At 53.4% G+C, this 18885-nt stretch overlaps 4 non-coding genes across 4 annotated transcripts; 2 read left to right on the top strand and 2 right to left on the bottom strand.

Moving 5' to 3' along the window:
* Nucleotides 1-4129: 4129 nt before the first annotated feature.
* On the bottom strand, nucleotides 4130-4201 carry TRNAH-GUG. The gene has a single exon. It is a non-coding gene; the product is annotated as a tRNA-His (tRNA).
* A 7571-nt stretch (nucleotides 4202-11772) lies between these two features.
* Nucleotides 11773-11845, bottom strand: TRNAV-CAC. Its single transcript has one exon. It is a non-coding gene; the product is annotated as a tRNA-Val (tRNA).
* Nucleotides 11846-14706: 2861 nt separating this feature from the next.
* On the top strand, nucleotides 14707-14778 carry TRNAE-UUC. Its single transcript has one exon. It is a non-coding gene; the product is annotated as a tRNA-Glu (tRNA).
* A 2823-nt stretch (nucleotides 14779-17601) lies between these two features.
* Nucleotides 17602-17674, top strand: TRNAK-CUU. The gene has a single exon. It is a non-coding gene; the product is annotated as a tRNA-Lys (tRNA).
* Nucleotides 17675-18885: the final 1211 nt, after the last annotated feature.

Genomic DNA, 18885 nt, shown 5'->3' with positions numbered 1-18885 from the left:
AAGGCGGCAAGAGGGCTTGCAGCAATGGCAGATGCAGCATCCCCTGTGGCAGACTGAGTACTGTGGCTGGAGATGGGCTGGACTGGGCCAGGCTACAGCACTGGCTGCTGCCGGCTGATGCCAGTAATAGCCGGGGCTGGGGCAGGCCTGCTTGGGGTTCTTTGGGGGTTTCCTCAAATAGGCCACAGCACTTGGCGGCACCCACAAGATCCGCCGGGAGATGGGCATGGTTGAGATTCTTAGGGGACTTTTCTGCAGTGACTACCACTTCACACAAGACCCAGAGCAGGGGCAGGCTAGCCAGGCTGCTACACCTGCTCATGCACATGAGAGCCAGATCTGAGACCTCCCTTGTGGCAATGCTTAAGGAGCTCTAAATCCCTGAACTCAGAGAAATCACATAGACATATGGTCTGACCTCAGAGCACCTACTGAAAGACTGGGACGCTTCAACCAACGACTCTCGTGCAACAATACAGAACACACCCAGATGTGCATGAAAGAAGACAGTTGGCTCATGCAATCCAAAATAAGACTTTGGGAACTTCCTCAAAGGGTAGAAAGAAGAGCAGGTTGAACAGCACTCCAGACAAGGCTTTATGGCAAACACAAGTCTGGGAACACGCTGAGGTAGACGTTGACAGTTTCCTGGCCTTAGGTAGAATTTCTCACCTGTGGTGCAGTGAAGAGACATTCTCTCAGAGCAATCAAGAAACGCAAGTAACACCCTTGGGACATTCTTGCCCCCATCAGGGTTTCCCAGGTGATACAAATAACCATCTCCATCCCCTGGCCCTGAGGCAGCCTGATAACAAGGAACAATGCACCCCTCCACCACCAACACTGCAGGTACAGGAAGAAAGAGAGGAACATTTATCTCACCCCCTTTCTCTCTACCCAGACTGTCTCCACCCTAACCAGAGGGCCACGTGGGTCTGCAAGCCCCTCAACTGTGTCATAAATATGAAAGTACTTTTCATTTTGTTAAAAGCCTGATTTCACCTAGCTATTAAAAACCAGGCATAGTGGATAAAGTCACTGGTGGAACACCAGCATGCGTATGTTCACCAACTTGAGTCCCCACTGCTCCACTCTGACCCAGCTCTCTGCTGATATGTCTGGGAAAACAGTGAAAGATGACCCAAGAGCGTGGGTCCCTGCGCCAATGTCAGAGAAGCTCCTGGGTCCTGGCTTTGGACTGGCCAAGCTCCAGCTATTGCAGTCATTTGGAGAATGAACCAATGGATGGATGGCTTCTCTCTTTATTTTTCTCTCTGCTGTATGTATGCATGTAACTCTGCTTCTATATTTCTGTATGATATAGGCAATAAAAGACAAATCTAGTAACTGTGGTCAGCATGCACAAGCTAATAGTTCTATTTCTACTCATGGGATACAATAGAAGAAGCAAGGGAACATGAGTCAATAGCTTTAGGTTCAGGGTTGGCCTGTAGAGTGTGTTCCCTTGGCTCTAATAATGTATCTCACATGGATTGTCTGGTATAGACACAGCCCCCAAAAAATCTGGCAAGGAAGAATACTGAGGTATCTGCATGCACGTTGTACGCTGTAGGGCAGGGGATGATGCCTACTTTCCCCTCAGTGCTGTAGCAGCAAAACCAAGATCTCTGGAGATAAAAGCAGAGAGGAGCAATGGGTGTTGGAAGCCAAAGATTCTCCCTCCCTGCATACATAGCTTGACTAAATGGCATAAGAGAGGCCGCTTGGCTTCCTCCTCTGTAGCCGTATGTCTAGGTCACCACAGATCATAGGTACAGTCACTGGAGAAGCTATTGGATAGCTTAGAAGCTCAGCAGGTGAACACACACGACACAACAACACCGTGTGTAGTACCCACCGTATTCTTCTGTTGGACCATCTTTTCAGCTAGGAGGAGGAGGACAGGCAGCACTGCCCCTGTTAGGGGGTGACAGGTCCATGTACACTCAGCTTGTTGTGCTGGCAGAGAAGTGAAGACAGGGATGTTACTAGAGATGAGAAAGCAATTGGCACGGCCTTCAGTGTCTTTCAGTAGAAGATCAGTCAGCTAAATCTACTCATTAGAGGCACGTATTGAGGAAGAATGAAGCCATTGCACCTTGAGCTCTCCTCTGGAATCCCCGCTGCACAGGCTGAAAGGTGTGCCCATACCAATGACGGTGGCAACATCATTTCTGCTCTTGAAACCAACCTGTGAAAGGGGTGAAATAAATAGTGCAAACCTCTTATTTGAAAAGCCAGAGAGAGCAGGTTGTGTATTTATGATGATATTACTGATCAAACAATCAAACTCGAGACATCCTCCTGGAGACAGAGCACTGCTTTTGGTGGAGGGTTATGGGTGGAAATATGAGGATGACCGGTCCTGGACCATAACGGAAGAATAGAGATGATTCTGGCACCACAACTGAGTTCTATCACAGTCAGCTTACCATAAAGGAAATCTTAAATACCCAGAGTTAGAATTCTTCCCATGGAGCCCAAAGGATCAGTACTCGAAGCTGCTTGGTCTTTGGCAGCTGACAGCCCACCTTCTACAGGGCAGGAATGCTAAGCCCAAGGCATGCTAAGCCTTGGGACCTTGCACTTGTGGTGGTGGTTTTGCTGGCTCCCGGCTTTGAATCAGCTCAGCTCCATCCATTGCTGCTGCCCTGGGGAGTGAACCAGCAAAGGGAAAATCTTTCTCTCTTTCTCTCCTTCTTTCCTTAAACTGCCTTTCTAATGAAAATAAAGAAATTTAAGTGAAAGGAAGGCACACAGGGTCATCTTTCACATCTGTGTTGTCTCAAAAAGAGGACAGGCAACTCACCTGAGCAAGGATTAGGTACAACCTTCTGTCAGCATCCACTGCACCTGCCACAACCTCACTGCCCGGGTGGCAGCTGCATTCTTCCCCTGGCAAAGGCCTCCACACCTGAGTGTCCTCCCTGGAGCCTACATTTTGCTCAGATGGGACATCAAGTGGCACGTTCCAGTAATCCCATGGGTCACGTGTGAGGGCGCTGCCACATCAGGAATCTCAGCCTCTACTGGACTGAGGTTTGGGGAGGACCACTCCTCATGGGGCAGGGCTCCTCTGGTGAATCATGTCACGTCCCTGCCTGTGTGACTGCAGCAAGAGGAAACTCTTCCTTTTGAGGGCCCAAAGTGGTTTGTTCCTGCAGCAGGACCCACCAAGGAAGTAGGAGGGGACAGCCACCTCCCATTGGGAACCGCTGGACACACTGTCCAGTTTTGAGCTCTTGCAGATGGCGGTAATGACAACAGCACAGGGGAGCATTCCACTGGCAACAGAGCTGTCCCACTCAGGTGGACCTCTGGGGTGCAGCTTGACTCTGACACCCTGGGGTTCTCTGCCCTCAGGGGTTCCCTTTGCTGCTGTCCCGAGTCCACCCTGTTGGGAGCCTGTCCACAAGGGCCAGCCAGGCAGAGGGCTGTGTTGCTCTGTCTGACACTTCTTCTGCCTAAGGAACTTCCCTGCTCCTTCTCAGCTCAGCCTGCACAGAACCCACTGGGATAGGGACCACGTGGATTCCCCGACACCTACAGGGCAGGTGTGTGTTTGGGGAAGAAGGCTGGGTGCTTCTAGCTCATGAGTTTGACCGGGAGTCCAGCACAAACCCACCCATCCTCTGATCTCCTCCTGGTCCCACCCCAAATCACTTTCAGATCAGTGTTCTGGTTCAGGCCCGTTCTTCCTTGCTCTGTATCCTTGCCTTTCTCCTGTGCACACAAACCTCTCCCCACGCTGAACAAATGAGGGATGTTCCCTCCAAGTTGGGATGGGGCTTACAGGGTCTTTGCAATCTTTGTAGGAGCAAAAGGGTACGGAGCACCCGGCTGTGGGAGGATGGCCAGAGAGCAGGCTGTCAGAGTTCCTGGTGCTCAGAGCAGGCTGGAGCCTGTACAGACCCGAGTGTGAGCAGAGAGGTTAGGGCTGGCAGTGTGGGCGGCGTCCTGACTTGGCGACATCTGGTTTGGGCAGGTGGGGACGCAGAGGAGTTTGTGGGAGGAGCTGCCGCCAGGCCCTCAGGTAAATCAGAAGCTCCAAGCCTGCGTGTTTCTAAAGAGGGAGGGGGAAAACAAGGTTGAAGGAAGAAAAGGAATCACCCAGTGCCATAGACCAACATGCCGTGACTCGGATTCGAACCGAGGTTGCTGCGGCCACAACGCAGAGTACTAACCACTATACGATCACGGCAACACGCAACTACATCTGCCAAAAGCCTTACTGCAACTCGTGAGCAGGCACTCACGACCGTCACGACCGTCACTATTCCTCGGCGCCCAGGAATATCCGTGCACCATCCAGTCTTTGCGTCTCCAAGCACTCGCTCAGCTCCCTCAGGACACCCTGACCGCCCCGCGACTAGACCAACACCGTTTTCCTTTGGCCACCGGGCCAGGACGCCATATCCAGAACTCCAGGGAGGTGTCCTTGTCCTCACCTCGCCTCGCCTCGCAGCCTTTCCTCTCTGCGTCCGCGGGCTCCGCCTGGCCCCCCGAGCGCCCCGGGTGGAGCGAGCGGCGCCCGAGGCCTGCCCAGCGGGAAGCGCCCGCACCCGCGCCCACAGGCACGCTCAGCTCCCTCGGGTCCGGTCCGGACGCCGGCGGAGATGGGAGTGCGCACCGCCGTTCCCAGATTTTGGCTTCCGAAGCAGGGGACGGGCAAGGCGGCGAGGGCCGTGCTCTGCCCTGGGAAGCTGGGGTTTCCCTGCGAGTGGGTGGTTGCGTGATGAGGGGATTCCACCCCAACAAACCGGCTTCCCGGGCTTTGGAGCCGGCACTCCGCTCTTGCAAGGCTCTGGCTCCACCTAGCGCTGGTGCACTGTCGTACACGTTAATTGAGCCATTTTCCACTATCCTATCCAAGTAATAACCGGGCCCGACCCTGCTTAGCTTCTGAGCTCAGACGAGATGGGGCGTGTTCAGGGTGGTTTGGCATAGGCCTTTTTCCCACTATTCTTAGAGTACTGCGTTTTAGAGTGGTTGTGGTGTTTTTCATCCAACGCGTCATTCCACCCTCATCTCCCCCACCCCCTCAGGTTGGGGCCGGCCTATGCAGGTGGGATCCGTGAGATCCTCCCTGAACACTGGGAGAACGACGGTACTCCCGTTTTTGTTTTGTCTGATTTGCATCGCCTGTGCAAATCGGCTGTGTGACTTCTAAGGTGACCTGCAACGCTGCCGTCCTCACTCTGCGTTCGGGTCTCTGGGCACTCACGGTGGTATTTCTGCAGCGCAATGTCCCGGAGCACCATCGCTCTTATTCCAGCGTTCACCTGAGTTTGACTGACAAAGTTGACCGGTGTATAGTGTCTGATCCTGCCATTGCGACCACATGGGGGTGAACCAGCAGAGGGAGAATCTTTGTCTTTCCTTCTCTCTGTAATTTTTCAATAAAAATAAATAATAAGTCTTCAAAGAAATAAGAATATTGCTGCTTGTTCTGTGGCTTACCAAATTAATTCCCTAGCTTCAAGCGCTGGAACCCCACAGAAGTTCTTTCCCTCTCTGTCTCTAAATCTCTCTAAAACTTCCGTTCCAATAACAAGGTGTTCCTTTTTTTTTTTTTTTTTTTTACGTTTTAGTATAATTATTATCATTTTATGATACAATTCCACAGGCTCCTGGCATTTCCCTCATCCCCTCTCCAATTCCCTCTCCCCCACCTAGTTCCTCTATATCATTACTAAAACATAGTTCTTCATACACAGTCATATGTACAATGTGCTCTTAAAAATGATTTACTTATTTGTTGTTGGAAAGGTCGATTGACACAGAGAAGGAGAAGCAAAGATCTTCCACCCTTGTTGTTTTAACTAATACATTCACTTTATTTTTGATGATGTTCACATAGTTGGGAAGGATGCATGCCCCTGGGGAACACTGATTAGGGTAGGGAAGGCGGAGGAATGTGGGGGAGTGGATGAGACGCCTACCTCTACTCTCTCTTTTTCTTCTTGTTTCTGAGGAAAATGGGGAGAGCAAGGGAGAGGGCCACACCCAGGAGGCCAACCACATCAGCACCAGGGAATGGGGGATGGCCACCCATATCATTCCAGGGCCTGGATGTGGAGCATGTTCCTAGGGCACTGCTTAAGTGCCTTCAGTACTTATGGAATCCTGTTGACCTAGAGCTCTATGGTTAAGGAAATCCTCCCGAGGCCCATTGGCTGACATAGTCCACCCTAGAGCCTCCATTCATTTAGCTCTTGCTGTCAAAGCCTGAATGGGAGAGCTGAGTTGTCCAACTTGTTCTGCCTTCCACGGCCCCAAATGTCCACTGGATGCCTCAGTGGACTGGTTGTCAAGTTTCCCTGTAAACGTCTGGGCATGGTGTCTGCCACACAAGTCTCAGCAGCCAAGGAGACGCAGTTCTGACATGGGCACTCCACGCTCAGACCACAGATCCTGTGACTTTCCCATGGTGGGAGTTCTGAGTCCAGTGGTGCAGCTGAGGGGGTCCCCAAAGACACCTTGCCAGAGGTCGTTCCAGACCTGCTTCCTTGTGTGCAGCCAGGGAGGGGTTCTGCCCAGTCCATCACCCACATCAGCCTCCACACTGCTATGTACAATCACCTAGCCAGTTCTGGCCCAAGCCCCATCTGATACATAAGCCAATGGATGCTGTGGCTCAGCCTAGCCCTTCCCACCACACACTCAGCCCACCTGCACACCAGAGGGAACTCAGGCCTAGTCAGAGAGACCCCCAATTGCCTCCACCAGGCCCAATCACAGCCTTGGTTTTGTGCATGACAGTACGTGCAACAGACTGGTCCAGGCCATCCAACATCCCATTCAGCTCTCCTACACATCAATGGGTGTTGGAGCCTAGCTCAGCCCTATCAACCCCATTATCTAATCCACACTCGTGCAGGCTGCTGCCACTGCCTGTCCAGCCAGGTCCAACCCCAGCCCTGCTTTTCATGCTCACCAGTGGGAACTGTAGCACATCAGAGGGTGTGCACAATTTCCCTACTAGGCCCATTCCCAGGCCTGGATCCCACACTTTCCAGTTGGTTCTGCAGTAAAGCCTAGGAAGAGTTGCCCCCTGTCCCAGCACCTACTAGTTTCTACTTACTCTGGCTCATACACGAACCAGTGGATGTGGTTCCTTAGCCCAAACCGGCTGTCCTCCTAACCCAGCTCACATGCAAGCCAATGGGTGTCGTAGAACTGCCCAGCCTGGCCTGCTTCCAGTCCAAGTTGTCATGCTTACAAGCTCACCAGTGGGAGCTGCAACCCAGCAGGGGAGCCCCCACAGCTACTCTAACTGGGCTTTCCCACCAAGCCTCCCTTCCAGCTCTTAACGTGTGCTGATGAGCGCTTTGGCCCAGTCTGAAATAGCACCAACTCACCTTTGCATTCACTGGTGGGTGCTGAAGCCTGGCTTGTCCTGGTCAGTCCCCAATTCCAGCTGGTACTGAAGGGTCCTACAGCCTAGCCCAGCCTGGACAGCCCCCAGTCCCAGCCTTATGTGGACTGCCTGGTGTTGTAGCACAACCTGGTTTGGACTGTACCCTGCCCTGGTTCTCACATCTGCTGATGGGAGCTATGAACTGGCCCAGCCTGGACAGCCCCCAGGCCTCAGCCACACATATGCTGCTGGTGGGTACTGTAACCTTGCTGTCTGGGCTGTTCTCAGCCCTGGTGCTTGTGCTAACCTGCAGGGACTGTGTCCTGACAGAGGAGTTCCCCAAGCTCTTCTACCAGGTCAACACTTAGTTGCAAATCTCATGCATACCCATGGGATTTGGCCCATCCGGACTTGGCCCACCTCCTGTCCTGGAAGGTACAGTGGCCTTGCCCAACCAGCCCACACCCATCCAGGTTCATATTGTTTGATGCTATCACCCAGACATGCCTAGCCCATCCCCAGACCCAGCTCTCACATGATTGGGCAGGCACAGAGGCCTAACTCAGCCCATCCTATTCCCACTCTGGCTCTTGTGAGCACCAGCAGGTGAGGAGTCAAGCCCAGTCTGGCACATCCCAAAACTAGTCCACACCCGCATGGAGAGATACTGCAGTCATGCCCAGCCCGTTTTGTTGCCCCTGCTCTGGTTTTTGCATTCACCAGTGGGAACTGAGGCCCAGCTGGGGCATCCCCAACCAGATCTGCTCCCAGCCACAAATCTCAAGCATGCCAATGGGTTGCTCCAACCCAGCCCCGCATTACCCATCACCAGCTTGGCCTGTGCCATCAGATACTGTAGCCTGGCCTGGCCTGGCCTGACCTAAATCCCAACTCTTGCTGGTGAGTGTTGCAACCTAGCCCTGCCCAGCCTGCCCCCATCCTTGACTTTCATACAGACAGGTAGGTGTGGTAGCCTAGCCTAGCCTACTCCAGCATGGTTTGCACCTCATCCTGGCTACTGTGCATGTCTGTGTGCTATGGTTTGGCCTGTCGCTGTTCAGTCTGCTCCCCTAGAGCTAATCCACACCTGTACACAAATGGAGCAACCCTGCCCTGACTCATGTGCTCACCAGCAGGAGTAATGGCTTAATGAGGATTGAACAATAAGTGCAACAGACTGGTCCAGTCTCCCATATCCCATTCAGCTCTCTTACGTATCAATGGGTATTGGAATTCAGCTTAGCCCAACCAACCCCACATGTGTGATGGCCTATGAAGGGAGTTCCCACGTTCCCCCACCAGGCCCACTCTCAGACCCAGATCTCATGTGTGCCAGCAGAGGCTAGGCCCTTAGCAGTCATAGTTTGCTCTCCAGTCGCAGCCTTTGTGTGTGCCGGTGGATGTTGTGGCCGTACTGCCCCACACTGCATCCTTGGGTGTGCCTATTGGTACTGCAACCTGAACCAGCCTGGCCTGTTCCCAACTCTGGCACCCCTGAGTTTTGGTGAGTTCCATGGTCATGCCTAGCTTGGCCCATCACCACGTCCAGCCCTCAAGCAGACCAAATCTCACAGGGATGTGCCCGTGACCCTTCACAGAATCTGCTCCCATAAACAGTTCTCTCATGAGCTGGTTAGTGACATAGCCCAGCCTAACAGGGTCCACTCCAACATGGTCCACTCCCCCTGCCCCAACCTTCACTGGCACGTACTATGGTTGAGCCCTGCCAGGCAGGTCCCCCATCCGTGGTTTCTAAATGTACCTACAGATGGTGGTTGATACCATCAATTCCAACTCGGTTCTCACATGTGAGTGGGTGTATAGGTTTGGCCCTAAGGTCCTCCAGTTTCCCTCCTGTAAACCCCTGGGCCTGAGCCTCCTCTTTGACTTGCAAGTGCAGTGGCCTGGTTGGTGGAAGTCCTGAGGAGTCATACCTCATCTGTCTCATTCTCCCTCAACAGTCTCCCCACCCACACATTCCCAGACCTTCCAGACCTCAGGAGGAATACAATACATCATGACAGTCCTTAAGCAGTGAAAGCAGTTGGCGGGACTGGGTAAGCAAAGATCAAACTGCTGCTGCTAATGCCTTTTCCCATATGCGAGTGCCTGGTTCTGAACCCCGGCTCCTGATTGCAGCTTCCTGCAGGTGTGCACACACGGAGGCAGCCAATGACAGCGCTGGTAGTTGGATCTAGGCGTGGCTGCCTGGCTGTTGGCTTCTGCCTGGCTCAGCTCTAGCTGCTGTAGAAATCGGGAGTGGGACAGTGCCTGGAGGATTTATCTCTGTATCTGACTCTGACTCTGCTTTCAAGCTCTAAAACTGAAGAAGAAAAACAATTTGGAAAACACTGAGTTCCTTAAAAAAATTGAATGCTTCTATGTTGTGTGTGCTCCCAGAAGAAACAGTGGAACTATGCCTAGGTTTTAGGAATACAGGGCTGTGGTGGGGTCCCCTGGTGCACAAATACTGAGATTCGCTGCTGGCTGGGTGGTGCCCTCTGGTGGTGATCAGGAGAAAACAGAGGCCTCGGGCACCAGGCTGGCTTTGGCAACTGGAACACAGAGGTTCGTGAGGGTCCATGACATCCCCACCTTCTGAATCTGCTCTTGTGACGTCACGCCGTTACCTGGCACGCTCGTGCACCGCCCTCACTCCTGTGGGATTCTGTGGCTGCGGCCGTGCCTTCCGCTCTGCCCTCTGGCACCTTGTGCCTTACTTTTGTGTCTAAGGGGTGCCAGTGTTGTGAAGGCTTACACGGTGTTTCCCAAAAGTAAGTTATGAGCGTATTTTGCATGCTTTAACAGCTCTTGAAATACACTTTTAGAAGTGGAGGTAGGTTATGGAGACGTTATTTACATACCATAAAATTCACTTATCATAATTGTATATTTGAATGATAATTAAGAAGTTACTAAGAAAGACAGCGGTGGACCATCCCTTGAGTTGTATTCATTTTGCTGGTTTCTCCCGCCCAGGCTCTGGCTCTACTCTGAGCACAAGCTTCCATCATGGCCACGCCTCCCAGCACTGTTTCTGGGGCAGAGGCTGACAGCAGTGCCCTGCACACCTACTACTGCTTGCGCTCCCAGCTGGAGGAGAACAAGCAGAACCTCCGCGACCTGAAAGAGAGATACCTCACGGCCAGAGCTATTGCTTTCTTCCTGGCCAACCACCTGCAGAAACATGGTGAGTCCCCCAGCGCCGTGGCTACCCAACTCACAAACGGTGACTTGTCTTCCTCTGGGAAAGGGAGCCCTCTGCACTCCAGTCTTCCAAACGCCCATACAAATCAAGGGTCAAGCTTCTTGCTATCCTCTGCTGCTTCCCCAGGTACTCTAGCAAGGAGCTGGATATGAGGTGAAGCATCCAGAACTGCAACCATCAGCCCTAAAGAATGTTGACATCGCAAGCAATGGCTTAGCTCACTACACCATAGCAATGCCTCCTAAATGGGAGTTTATTTTCAGAACTCTGCTAATTTGTCTGCAAAGTATCTACTCATGATTCATAGGTGCAGGCATGTGAAAACTCACTTTTTGACTTTGTGGTGCAAAAGCTTTGGGTACATGGGAATCCTGAAACCAACTTTGTAAAGAACCAGAGAGTAAGTGGAACCAATTGAGAAAGAAAATGAGTCACTAGAGATTAAGCAAATAAAAATAAAATCTGCAAAATGTATGGGCAGAAGACCATCATGGGAGAGACAAGGAATTGAAGATAATCATAGGTGGCCACGGCTGTGGCATAGTAGATTAAATGGCTTTCAGCAATACTGGCATTTTAAAAAAGATTTATTTGTTTTTATTTGAAAGTCAGATATATAGAGAGGAGGAGAGACAGAAAGACTTTTCCATCTGCTGATTCACTCCCCAAGTGGTTGCAATGGCTGGAGCTGAGTTGATCCAAAGCCAGGAGCCAGGAGCTTCTTCTGGGTCTCCCACATGTGTTGCAGGGTCCCGCAAGGCTTTGAGTCACCTTCCACTGCTTTCCAAGGCCACAGGCAGGGGGCGGGATGGGAAGTGCAGCAGCCGGGGTAAACATTGGCATTTTATATGGACAGTGATTCAAGTCCCAGCTGTACGCTTCTTGCTAATCCACCTTCTTGCTAACACCCTGAGAACATGGAGGAAGATGGCCAAAGACGATAGGCCAATGAAACCACAGATGCATTTTCAGGCTCCCGTCTTCAACCTGGCCCAGCTCTAGGTGCTATTGCCTTTTGGGAATGAACCAGTAGATGGTAGATTTCTGCATCTTTCTCGCTCTCTCTTTTTCATCCATATTGTGTCTCACAAATATATCATAGATATATCAATATAGAGGAATAGAATGGGAGAGCTGTGTGGACTGGTTAGTAGATACCCTTGTACTCTTAAGTGGTGTCCTCCATCAGCAAAACTGAAAGAGATGTTTCCGCCCGGTTTCGAACCGGGGACCTTTCGCGTGTGAGGCGAACGTGATAACCACTACACTACGGAAACGCAGATACCACAAAAATCACACCAGGGCCTCCCTCGCCTTCCTCAGCACGCCGCCTGCTTCCACTCGGTCCCCGGGAAGAGAAGCAGCGGGACACACCGTCCGAGCCTCGGCGACGGGGAACCGCCGATTCCCCCTGACCGAGCGCCGAGTCCCAGTGTGAGCAGCCGGCGTCCCAGCACTCGCCTTTGTCGCTGCTCCTAGCTTGGGGAGCAGGGCACCGAGGCCCGCCCCACACCAAGGCCCTGCAGCCGCCACAGGCTGCGGCCGGGAGGCGCTGCCGCCTTCCTGAGGCGCTCAAGGCCGCGCTGCACAGCGACTCCCGCGGGCCGTGGGCGCCCTGCGCGGGAGCTGTGCTGCGGGAGCTGCGGGAGCTGCGGGAGCTGCGGGAGCTGCGGGAGCTGCCGGCGCCTCAGCTCTCAGCTCCTCCTCGCCGGGGCCGCCTCCGGGTCTCCCTGGTGCCCGCAGCCTCCCGCCCTGCCCCGGCCGGGGAACCTCTCTCCGGGGCGCGGCGGTTTCTCCAAAGGTTGTGTTATCTTTGATCCTACCCACGACGCAGCGACCCGCGCGGCACAGCTAGCACCTGCGTGCTCCGGGGGGCGTGCGACCTGTGGGGCGGGGCACCTGGACGGTTCCTGTGAAGGTTCGCCTTTTGGAGAAAGTGTGGAGGGGACGGTGTCCCAGCTGCCCCAGTCCTTGGCCCGCCTGACGTCGCCGACCTTTCTCGAAACAGTTGTTTTCACTGTGCCGAGCCTGTTGAGGGTCCCCGAGGGAGTTCGGGGCTCTCCACTTCCGCGTCTCTTCACCAGAGAACGGACACTTAAATTACACCTATGGGATGCCGCTTAAACGTGTGTGCGAGGCGGGAAAGAGTGCGTCGTCCTCAGGGGATGCCGGGGCTGGGGCCATGACCGCGTCCCCTCGGACGTCCCGTGTTCGTGGGGCTTTGTCGCCCCACTGTGTGCCTCGTGAGACCTGCTCCACCTGCTCCGCGACTTTTCCAGAGCGGAGGTTGTTGGGGCCACAAGCTGAGTCCTGACCACTGCACGGCCACAGCGCGTGCTTGGGGCCAGCGAGCAAGACGCATCCTGCTTCCTGCGTTTTCACTCGCACACTGCGCTGATTTCCTATTAGCATGTGAGCGACACAAGAGATGCTTCCTCCTACCTACTCGCGTTCTGCGCCATCATGAGCCTTTCTACCTCCCATACTTCACCTGTGCTGCGGACAGGACAGCACAAGTCTCCCGCGAGGGCCAAAGTCACGTCCACCTTCTCAAGGCAATGTTCTGAGTCCTGGGGTTCTGGTCAGATCAACCCGCCACAGCTGAGCTCGCCGGAGACGTGTCCAAGCGCAAAAAAAAAATAAGTTTAGTTCATTTAACAAAACACAGTACTAAACAAAACCTATGTGATTGCGAAGTTATAAACAAGAGGATAGAAATCATGTGTATGTCTTTCTTTCTTACTTACTTTCTTTCTCTCATTTTCTTAAGGCCACGCTGAGTGCCTTAACTGAGGATAGGTGAGATTTCCAAAGCATCTTAAGACTTCAGGAAGGATACCACGGTTCACGCCTTTTTAGGCAATTGCAACATGAAGAGACGGTTGTTTCTCTTAGGAAATGGAATGTCGAGTGAAATATGAAACACAATAGCTCTAAAACGCAGAAAAGAATAGGGACAGAGCTCGGACCCATTCTTAGCCACAAAATTGAGGATTTGCGGGCTAAGACAAGAAAACAAGTGAGAGGACAACCTAAAGTATGCGACAGGGCACTGGCGCTAGGTGGAGGCAGTGCCTTGCAAAGGGCGAACGCAGGCTCCAAAGCCTGGGAAACCCATTTGCTTGGGTGGAATCCCCTCACCACGCAACCACCCACGCGCAGGGAAATCCCAGCTTCCCAGGGCAGAGCACGGCCCTCGCCGCCTTGCCCGTCCCCTGCTTCGGAAGCCAAAATCTGGGAAAGGCGGTGCGCACTCTCCTCTCCGCCGGCGTCCGGACCGGGACCCGAGGGAGCTGAGCGTGCCTGTGGGCGCGGGTGCGGGCGCTTCCCGCTGGGCAGGCCTCGGGCGCCGCTCGCTCCACCCGGGGCGCTCGGGGGGCCAGGCGGAGCCCGCGGACGCAGAGAGGAAAGGCGGCGAGGCGAGGCGAGGACAGGGACACCTCCCGGGAGTTCTGGATACCTCTGGGAGTCCTGGCTGATGGGCCACACGGGTACGGTGTTGGTCCGGCTGCTTGCCTGTCACGGTGTCCTGGGGGAGCGGAGCGAGCTCTGCAGACGCAAACACTGGATGACCCGCAGCTGCTTGTGAGCACTTGTGAAAAGTGATGGTGCTAAGTGCGTGCCTACCAGCAGGTTGCAAGAGAGAGAAAAGGCTGAGCTATTGTGAAAAGTGATGGTGTAGTGGCTAGTAGTGTGCGTTGTGGCCGCAGCAACCTCAGTTGGGATCCGAGTCACGGCAGGTGATGCAGTAAGGAAGTAATTTCTCCGTTAGTCTTCCTTCTTACCCGCTCCCTCTTTAGAAACACGCGGCGCCGGCTTCGGATTGAGCTGCTCGCGCCCACTCCACGGCCCCGGCGTGCCCAGACCTGGCCCAGCCAAGCCAGGACCACGGAATCGCAGGCAGCCGTGCCCCGACTGCGCGGGCTGCAGCGCGGGCTGAGCCTGGGAACTCGGCCAAGCTGCTGTGTGGGTCGTGCCTAAGGCTGGCTGCAGTGTCTGCGCGTTCACTCTCTTTTGGAGGCACCAGGGCTGTAAGAGCGCCACTGTTGGATTGTTTGCCCGTAGCAGGCTGCAGCCTTGTTGGGACTGAGTCAACGTAGTGGGACTGGAGAATGCAGGTTTTTTTTGTGATGTATGTTCCCTGGTGGTCTAGTGGCTAGGATTCGGCGCTTTCACCGCCGCGGCCCGGGTTCGATTCCCGGTCAGGGAATTAACTCCTTTTGAAGCACCGCACCACGCCAAATGGCCAGATGCATCAGATGCTGCTGCTGATATGCTCACTAGGGACCTGGTGTCCTCCTCCTCCTCCTCCTCCCTCTGGTGCATGCTGATAGCCTGGGCTTCTGGACCAGTGGCAATGGCAGTGAGACCTTGGACTACTGTCTCTACTTCAGTAGAGAAATTCTAGACTCTAAGAAATAAATCCTGCTGGGAGTACTGGACAGGATTTCACTCATGGTGGGCCGGTGACAAGGTTTTTTCCTTCCACTTGTGACACCCAGGTTCAATTTCTGACAAGAATGTGTCACCCCTCATTCTTTCCCATGTGTCCCATGCAGAGCATCTCTCTCGGGCTTAGCACTCATGCCCTGTGCACGGTGGGTTGTCAGCTGCCAAAGGCCAGGCAGCTTCGAGTACTGATCCTTTAGACTCCACGGGAATGGATTCGAACTCTAGGTATTTATGAGAAGGGGCTGGCTGTGCTGGATTTGCCTGCAGCATCCACAGCATGAGTTGGGACTAGGGACAGGCAGGCAGAGTCAGGCTACAGCACCACCAACGAATGCCGAGGTGAGACAGGCTGTGACAGACTGGGCTACAACACCCACAGGCGCAGACATGACCCCAGGCCAGGAATGAGCCTGATGTGATGAGGGTGTGGGGGCTCCCCTGCTGGATCACTGTTCCCACTGGTCAGTGTGAGTGCTGGAGCTGGGGGCAGTCAGGTTGGGCAGGGCCATAACAAGCGTCAGCCTTGTGAGCTGGGTTTGGCGGAGGCCTGGGCTATGTCACCACAGCCATTGCTGCAGCCTGCAGGAGCCAGGATAAGTGCCATCTGGTTGGGCTTTACCACAGCATCTGGGTGCAAGTTGTGTCAGACTGGACCACAGTAACCCCTAGAAAGTGCAAGATCTGGGAGTGGGCCTGGTAGGGAAGCTGTGGTCACTCTGCGGCTGGCCTGCAGCTCCCACTGGTGTGCATTGGAGTTAGGGCTGGAGGCAGGTCAGGCCGGATGGTGACAGCACCTGTCGGCATACGTGTGGACTGGATCATTGTGTTGGGTGGGCTGAGTTAAGCGACAACACACATCCGTGTATACAAGAGCCGGACTGGGATGCGGCACGGACCAGACTGATCTGATGTACATATTAGAAAGTGCGGGACCCAGGGCAAGGGGCCAGCATGGTGGGGGTTACTGAGTCCCTCTAACTAAACTGTAGCTCCTGCTGCTCTGTATAAGGGCCAGGCCTGTGGCAGGCTGAGATGGGCTGGGTGGCATCACCCATCGGTTTGCATAGAACATGGGGCTGAGGACAGAACTGAACAGGCAACTATAATCACCATTGTGTGTGTAGGCTTATGCAGGTGACAGATCTAACTGGTCCCTGTACTGGTTCGCACATGCAAGAAAAAGGCCTGTGACCACCCAGGTGAGGCTTCTTTATACATATATATACTTTTTAAGTTCTTTTTAAATTATTATTTTCATTCTATGATACAGTCCCATAGGCCCTGGGATTTCCCTTTCCCCCTCCCAATGTCTGCTCTCCCCGACCGAATTCCCCTATATTATTACTGTATTACTATATTATTACTGTAGCATAGCTCTCACAGTCACATGTGCATCATTGTGGGCATGGACAGTGGCAAAGAGTCCCGTTTCCTATTGTCAAGATACAACTAATGATTTCATTAGTAGTCCACTTTGATCTGGAAGTAGAGATGCACGCTGCACTGCATCCTCACATCTGGACATGATAGTCTCCATTACACAGTCACCACACATCCCTCTTAAATGAAAAACCACAACACAAAATCAACAACAGCAAGAGAAATAGAAATTTATAACACCTTAAATTTCTCAGGAGGTTTTGATAGTTCAACAGTCCTGATTTGCTAAGTAATCACGATGAAATCTCTCCCAAATCCACGGGCTGCTATAGTCCACCTTAGTGTCCCCATCAAGCCTCTTCTTTCTGTTTTTTTTTTGGGGGGGGTACATCTCCCAATTCATTCACATACTCACTTGAGAAAACTTAAATTCATTCAGCTTTGCACAATAAATGGTTTTAGCAATTGTAAAGTACCTAATGGGAAAAGTTGCCCAAAGATCAGATTTCACACACACACACACACACACACACACACACACACCATGTTCACTATGTGACCATCAAGGTTAACCCAGCCGGCCCACCCACACTGAAGGGCATGGGGGTCCCTCAGGACCCCCTGCCGTGTGGGCACCAAGGTCCTCACCTGGGCATGGGGGAGCAGCGTTGGCTAAAGGCACTGGCCTTGGAATTGCTGCATGGGTCTGGGCTCAGAATCCTGGTGCGTGTACAACTGGGGACACCTTGAGCCCTGAAAAGTGAACGTGGCTCTACACTAAAAGGCAACACACACTTGTATTGAAAAATCCAGTTAGACCTCCGGGGAATGGTGAGTCCTCTGTTTCCATGGGCCATCCTCTCCTTTCCACCCCTCCACATCGTGGCATTGTGGACACTTCCTTCTCATCTAGGTCCTCTGGCACACTTTCTGCTTCTCCTCGCAGTTGGGGTCCAGAGAGAGCCAGCCTAAGCTGGCGGGAAGTTGCGGAAACGTGGATGTTTTGTAACTCGTGACGCCTACTTGGCAAGCCTGCCCTGGGCAGGCTCTGGCCATCAGGGCTCAAGGCCGCGTGCAATGTTTTGCTTCCCCAACTTAGCAGATGCCTTCATGGTAGCAGGCGGTGTACGTGTGGCTACGGGAATTTTTTGGTTTGTCCGTAGGTCATGCTAAGGATGTCCTCAAGCGTAGGTTGCAGGTGGCCCGGCTAGCTCAGTCGGTAGAGCATGAGACTCTTAATCTCAGGGTCGTGGGTTCGAGCCCCACGTTGGGCGCAAGTAAACTTTTGCAACCTCAGAACTGGAACTGTCCCAGTTCCATCTACTGAACAACCTTCTTCACAAACCACCAACACCATCCGAGTTCCGCCCAGTAGCATCCCTCCTTCTCCCGCTCCCCTAACCCCCGTCCGCTGACCTCCCACCGCTCCTCTCCTCCTTCGGCCCTGACACAGCCTGGGCGTTTGGCTGGCTGGAAACATCCAGCGCTCTCCCGCTTTCTCGCCCGTTCTGAAGTCGTGGCAGCACTCCCCCGCGAGGCCGAGGACCAAATCGCTTGGGTCTCAGACCCCGAGAAGCCACAGAAGAGCACACGCGAGTGTCGTGGTCACGGGCCTCCCCCTTGTCTTGAGAGTCTTCTCCAAGGACAATTTCACTTTCACTTGTTACGCCGCAAGTTTCTGGGTGGAACCTGCGGAAGCTTCTGCCGCACTTGCCACAGGAGCCTGGCCTCCAGAGGACGCGGACTGCGCCGTAGCTGCAGAATAGAGGACACCGTGATCATTCTGCGGGAGCGGGGGAGGAGTGGCTGGCCGGAGCCGCTCCTCCCAGGATCTTCCTGGGCCCGCCCCGGAGCACGCAGGAGCCAGCCCAGCAAGGAAGGAGGCGCACTGCCCTCTCCACCAAAACCAGAGCTGAGGAGGAAAAACCCTGTCCCTGGAGGAGGTTCTTGGTTCCTGGCTTCGGATCAGCGCAGCACGGGCCGTTGCATTCACTTGGGGAGTAAAGCATCGGACAGAAGATTTTTCCCTCTGTCGCTTCTCCTGTCTGTATATCTGACTTTCCAATAAAAACAAATAAATGTTAAAAAAAAAAAAAAAGAAAGAAAGAAAAAGTCAGCTATACAGAGAGGAGAGACAGAGAGGAAGATCTTCCATCCATTGATTCATTTCCCAAGTGATGACAACGGCCGGTGCTGTGCCAATCAAAAGCCAGGAGCTAGGAGCCACATGGGTACAGGGTCCCAAGCCTTTGGGTTTTCCTCAACTGCTTTGCCATGCCACAAGCAGGGAGCTGGATGGAAAACGAGGCTGTCAGGATTAGAACTGGCACCCCATGAGACAACAGCACGAGCAAGGTAGGGACTTTAGCTGCTAGGCTATCGCACTGTGCCCAGAACTTGAATTATTACAAGAAAATACATCGCTTATCAAAAACTGTTTGGCAACTAAATACAACATAGTTACTAAATACACAACCATAAAAAG

Source organism: Ochotona curzoniae, unplaced genomic scaffold (genome assembly GCF_017591425.1).
Source record: "Ochotona curzoniae isolate NIBS_2020 unplaced genomic scaffold, NIBS_Ocur_1.0 scaffold_1037, whole genome shotgun sequence".
Lineage (NCBI taxonomy): Eukaryota > Metazoa > Chordata > Mammalia > Lagomorpha > Ochotonidae > Ochotona > Ochotona curzoniae.
This window is presented reverse-complemented; position numbering and strand designations above follow the sequence as displayed.